This window comes from Phoenix dactylifera, unplaced genomic scaffold (assembly GCF_009389715.1).
Source record: "Phoenix dactylifera cultivar Barhee BC4 unplaced genomic scaffold, palm_55x_up_171113_PBpolish2nd_filt_p 000555F, whole genome shotgun sequence".
Classification (NCBI taxonomy): Eukaryota; Viridiplantae; Streptophyta; class Magnoliopsida; order Arecales; family Arecaceae; genus Phoenix; species Phoenix dactylifera.
In genome coordinates, this window is record NW_024067962.1 from 170,942 (window position 1) to 176,941 (window position 6,000).

General features: G+C 38.2%; 1 long non-coding RNA gene across 1 annotated transcript; it reads left to right on the forward strand.

Moving 5' to 3' along the window:
• Positions 1 to 3,594: 3,594 nt before the first annotated feature.
• LOC120106522 lies at positions 3,595 to 4,126 on the forward strand. The gene is made up of 3 exons (XR_005508652.1): positions 3,595 to 3,711; positions 3,823 to 3,900; positions 4,049 to 4,126. It is a non-coding gene; the product is annotated as an uncharacterized LOC120106522 (long non-coding RNA).
• Positions 4,127 to 6,000: the final 1,874 nt, after the last annotated feature.

Consider the following 6,000-nt stretch of genomic DNA (forward strand, 5'->3'; position numbering starts at 1 on the left):
TTCTTTTTCTTTTCTTTGGTCCTTCCCTCCGGCACCACCACCTCTTGCCGGAGAGGAGGCGGTGGTCCGTCCGGGGCTGGCGGCCTTGTGGCCACGCCGGTTGCCGACTCGGCCTGACCGGCGGCCCGGGGCTGCCCCCCGAGCCCTAGGGTAGCCGCAGCCGAGGCTGCGGTGCCCTGCAGGCGGCTCGGCCCGAGTGGTCATCGGGCCTGGTCTTGGGCCGCGGCCATTCTCAGGCCGGTCCGAGGTCTATGGGTCCGGCCCGTGACCCTTTTCCCTTCTGCCGGTCTCCTCCTCTCTGTTTCATGGTTGAAACAGAGGGGAGAATCCTCCACAGAGGGTTTCTCCATGCTTTAACATTTTATTAACAGGGGGTCCATACCTGGTTTTAGCCGGGTGTAGTCGGGCAGTGCTTCCTCCCTGGTAGTCCCCTCTTTCTCAGAGCTTCAGGGCTCCTTGGCCTTAGGCTCCAGGGCTTCGGCTCTCTCTCTCGTTCAAAGTTTAGGGAGTCTGTGATTTGGGGTTGCCGGCAGAGGCTTAAATATTTGTTTAGAGGATGAAACCCCCCTCTGAGAGGTCCCATCCTCTCCTTTCCTCCATACTTCGGGACTGGCCGCCGCCCCCCTTGTCTCCGGCGCGCCGGCATCGGCTGCCAGCAGGGGGTGCGGTAACCCCTCCCTGTCGGTCTTATCCCTTCGTTTTTTTTTTTTTTTTTTATTCCTGATAATAATTATGCTGGCTACAGTGAAATTTGGGCCCAACCCTTAACTGGGCCTATTTCTTATTGGGCCTAGTAGGTTGTGGGCCCGGACATTACAGATATAGAGGTCAATATGGATGCTCCACAATCTATATAACTTGCATAAAGCTAGATGAACTCAGTTGGCACCCAACAATGGCGAGCACATTGAGGACTTTGGTTAGGTGCTAGGTAGAGATTGAATCAAGATCTATACAGTGTACCATTATATCATGATATACTCTTCTTAGAGGAGAGATTACATTATAGTATATGACCCATACCATATGTGTTAAGGCGACCAACGAAGGGAAGTGAGTGAATGGATCTCTACTTGCTCATTATACGAGACCCTTGAGGCAAACCTAGCATCATTCTATGCTCCATGTGTGACCTTGACTATATCACGAAGAAGCAGACCTACTATCACTACTTTAGCATGTTACCTATGGTCATGAGTGATTCGGCTTTATCATACATGTATAAGAAAATAGCTGGTGTGAATCCATGTGGTATAAGGGCAAAGGGAAGATCATTTTATTTTACATGTTCACCGATCAACTAGTTATGTCATCTTTGTTTTGGCTTATACATAATTGTGAATACATGATGAGGCAAAAGGAGTCAAGTATAGCTCTTTCTGGAGGGATTAGAGATATTTAGATTGAAGTAACAGAATAGATCTAGGGCATAGCAAGATATTTAGTTGCTATATCATCCCTAACAGGAGAATAGAATGGAGCTCTTAAATATTAAGCACCGAAGTGTAGGTGTACTTGTAGGTCACATGGTCCATTTGCCGGTATGAATGCCTTCTAGAGTAGATGAACATTGAAAACTTTTATAATTTAGTTAAGCAATGTCAAACCTATCATATGCAACTAAGAAATGTTGGAATTAAGTCATGGTTAGGCAACCATGGTGAACTGACCCGACTTAACTCAATCTAATTTTAAATGAGGGGGAACAATTTTAAGTGTTTGGGAAACTACCCAAAACCTTTCAATGTAATTAAAACTCTTCCTTCTCTTTTCAGATCTCTATAGAAAATACATCAAACGGAGGCACAAAAGAATGGAGAGAGTTCTCTTGCTCTAGAAAGACTTGGCACTTGTCCTATGATTAGAGAGAAGTTTCCATTTTTGTGATTGTTCTCCAATTCAAGCAACTCTTGAGAACAAGAACAGGACCAGTGATTTAACCCAAAGTTTTTGTTCACGTTTCTGTGAGGTATTCACTTTATTTGTTTCCTTATTCTTCCTTCAGTTCTTTATCTCATGTTATCCTTGTATTAACTTCTATCAGGATAACTTTCAAATAATTAACTTTTGAGGGTGGGAATGCCCAACCCAACAATTTGGTCAAAGAGGGAATAAATTTGGATAGGTGGTTCGACACCATGGAACAGGAGCCAGCCAAATTTCATTGCATCTATATTTACGAAGGACGGAAAGTTTATATATTAGCAAAAAATAACTACAAAAATGAAAGTATTTGCGTCTTCGCATCTACAAATAGTTAATGCTTTGTTAGACTGGATTTCAATAACATTATCTATCATCCATGAGGATATAAAATATACGTACTCATTTGATGTCCTCCATATGTCAGGCGCCTTTCCAGGTTGGACTACAATAACCTTCATGATATTTTGGCCAATCTGGAAGGAATACAATAATTGCGTATTCAACGGCACTAACAGAAGCCTTATGAAGGTCGATGCCACAGCAAGTAAACTCTTCCTTAGTTACGAGCAAGGAGATTATAAAAAATAAAAAAATATATATTATCAAATATTTTAGCATATGTTTGGTTGGAAGGAATTGGGTTTTAAAATGAAAATGGGAATGAGTGACTTTTACACTAGCTGTTCAGTTGAAAAAGACTCATTCCCATTTTAAGGAGAATAGAAATATCCCAGTCCTACAAAACCTAATTCTACTTTTTCTCTCAGTTAAGGATAGCAATTTATTTTATCCCATTAGATATCCGACTCGACCCAACTAGAATGAGGTGGGTATTATCCAACCCATAATGGATTCGATGTAGGTTCGGATAGTGGTAAAACTCATCCCAAACCCAACCTAGATATCTATATCTTTTCATAAATCCTATCCCCAAGGCAAAAAAAAATTGATTATAGGTAAAAAAAATAATTTTTGCAATTTTATTAGCTCAAGCCATCCAATTTGCCCTTTTTAACTTTACCTTCCTTGTCCAATCTTACCTGAGACTCTATCTGCGCCACCCCATCTTGGAGCGACTATGGGGTAGGTACGAATAATGACCTACTCTATCCATATCTGATGTGTTGCCATCCTTGTTTCTGGTATTCAAATTCATTTCTATCAAATTTATTTTAAAGATATTGAGTTTCTAAAAAAATTCTATTTAATTATTTTTTTTATAAATATTTTAATTAATTATTTTGACTCCAGTCATAAATCAAATGTTTTAAAAAATTGTGATAATTTTGATTTTCATTTCAATCCATTTCAAAATCTATTTTATTTATAAATATTTTTATTATAAATTATATATTATATAACTTTTTTTGTCAGTGATACCGGGCACCCTCCATTTTCCGAAAAGGAAAATCTTCCCGAAGCGCCTCGATTGAGCTGACAATGCCAACCTTCGAATGACAGAGACAAATTAAAAGAATCCGAGTAGGTTTAATAAGAAAAGGAAGCTATCACGTCCATGTCAACTTGGGTCAACGATGACAAAAAGAAAAAAAAAGTGGCGAGGGGCTTATGGTAGACTTTTTGCATAACGTGAGGATCTAGCCACCGAACAGGAAAACTATATCCATAAAGCTGTGAATTTATTTATCAAAGTACTATAGCTAATAATAAAAGTTTAAATCAGATGGACGTTTCATTGGACGTTTATATGAGGGAACAAGCGTGAGAGGGATCCCAAGTGAAGACAGGTGACAAAGCCCTTCACACCATGGAAAGCCAAAGGAAGTAAGTTATAGTTTCTGAAAACAGTTTTGGATTTTAGCAAAAAAACAGTTTTGGATTTCTTCCTCTCTCTCTTTTTCTCTTCTATTAATTTCATAGTTGATATTAATGCAGTGTCGAAGAACTGGTGAGTGTCGATGCCCATGAGGCCAGGAAACTCCTGAATTCTGGTCACCGTTACTTGGACGTGAGGTCGGTCGCCTTCTTTGATCTGTTGTCTTTCCAAGGGAGGGGAATACTTCGTTCACTTTCTTTGCTTTTTTTGAGGAAATTCTAATTCTTTCTAATTTCTCTTCTTCTTGCTTTCTTACTATTGTTTGATTTATTGGATTTATATAAGGATGAGGGAGGACTTTGAGAAAGGACATGTGGAGGGCGCCATCAACGTTCCGTTCTACTCATCTGTTACTCCTCAAGGTTTTCCTCTCGCTTTCTTCTGCAATCCTCTTGATGCTATGTTTGGATGTATTTACTACAAGGTCATCCTACGTTGTTACTTTTATGGCCGTGTAGAAAAATTATAGAATCCACAGAAGTCATGAAATTGAAAGTTTACACCACTTATTAGAACAAAGTTTCAAGTATGTGATTTTAATGCTTTCACTGGCTGCTTTTCTTTGCAGGGCTTCCTCGTAATGGACTAACACACCTTAGAACCATTAATGTCAAAGTCTAAAATATTTATTGATAAAATAAAAGGAAACAAAAATATTTATCTTGACTTTTAGGACCTCCAAAGACAGCAATAGTATGTGTATTTCCATATTTGTAACTGATTCCTTGTAGTTCAATATATTTTCCTTCTAAGACTTCAATTAAGTTAATGGCCACATTTGCTAAAAGAAATCAAAATGATCAATATTTGCAACAAAAATAAGTCCCCAACCTTAGCTGCTTGTTCCAAGATATCCATTTTGGAAAAATCTTGTTGTTTCTCTTTATTCAAATTGGTCCAAATTTTATTTGTAAATAGGCCAAAAGGTCTGTCATACTTATGGATAAAGGGAGTTTTAGGATTAAAAAATAACGAAGTGATTGTTGCTATTTTTCAAATAGTTTAAACAGAGTATGCTATAGCTCAAGGTTGACTAATGTTATTTTATTATTTTTAGAGGATTTCTAAGTGCCAAGCCTCTTCTCAAGCCTCTTAGCATGTCCACTACGAGGCCTAAAGGCTCACGCCCCACTAGGGTTTTAAGGATGGAGCTCCTGCACAAACTGTTTTTATAGTGTGCATGCATGCATGTATATATATTTGCCCGTTCCAGAGCTTTTATAGATCATCTTTTATCTTAGGACTCCGAGAGCTGGCAAAACTTTTGCAAAGTCTGCTTATTTTGTACTTTTCGAACATATATGAAGCTTTCTTCTAATGTCTCTATATGTGGATATGGCAAAAGATTGAACCACATGTTTTACTATTTCTTTATTTGCTTTGTTAATCCTAAATCTAAATTATTGCCATAGAAGATAGTATTCCTTTGTTTGCACAAACCTTTTGTTTATCTTCTCTCTCTCTTTGGCTCCTCCGACAGGGAAAGAGAAAACCCTCAATTTATCGAGCATGTTTCATCGATCTATGGAAAAGATGATCACTTCATTGTGGTAATCTTATTCTCTCCTACATGTTATTTATCGAGGCTTTATTTTCATTTTCTTTTTATGTTCTTCTTTTGTTATCATTTTGAAGCGGTAAATTAATCCAGCAATAATGATGCCTAACACCATACTAGATTTTAGAATAATTGTTGTTTTAGTCCATGTTTGCATAAGAATGATGCTATGCCCACTATTTGTTCTGGACTCTGAGCTCACCACCCAAGCAATACTTATAGCTATATTGTCATTTCATTTCACTCATGAAAAACTATTGTGCTAGCTATTTTCACTAATATTTATTTTTTAAGAAAATACTAGGGAAAATATGGAACTTCATGAAACATGAAAACGAATCAGCTTACTGTTAAATTGGTTCTACTCCCCAATAGGAAATCTTTCTCGACAGTTAGTCACTCCATGACAAACTATAATAATGTAACCTCTTAACTATACTTGAGCATTCTCCACAACCCCACACCCTACCTTCTTAGCTTTTCTATACCTTGATCTTAACTTTAGTGAAGCAATCAGAGTTTTTCTCCCTCCTTTGAGCAAGATTAGATCAAAAGCAATGTTAAAAATATAGATGCTAAAGTTCTCAAGTCATAAAGAAAAGTTGTTTAGATCGAACAAGAATACCATGTGGCGAGCACCAACAGATTTGACTCCTGCGTAAATTAGAATGGTCTTTCT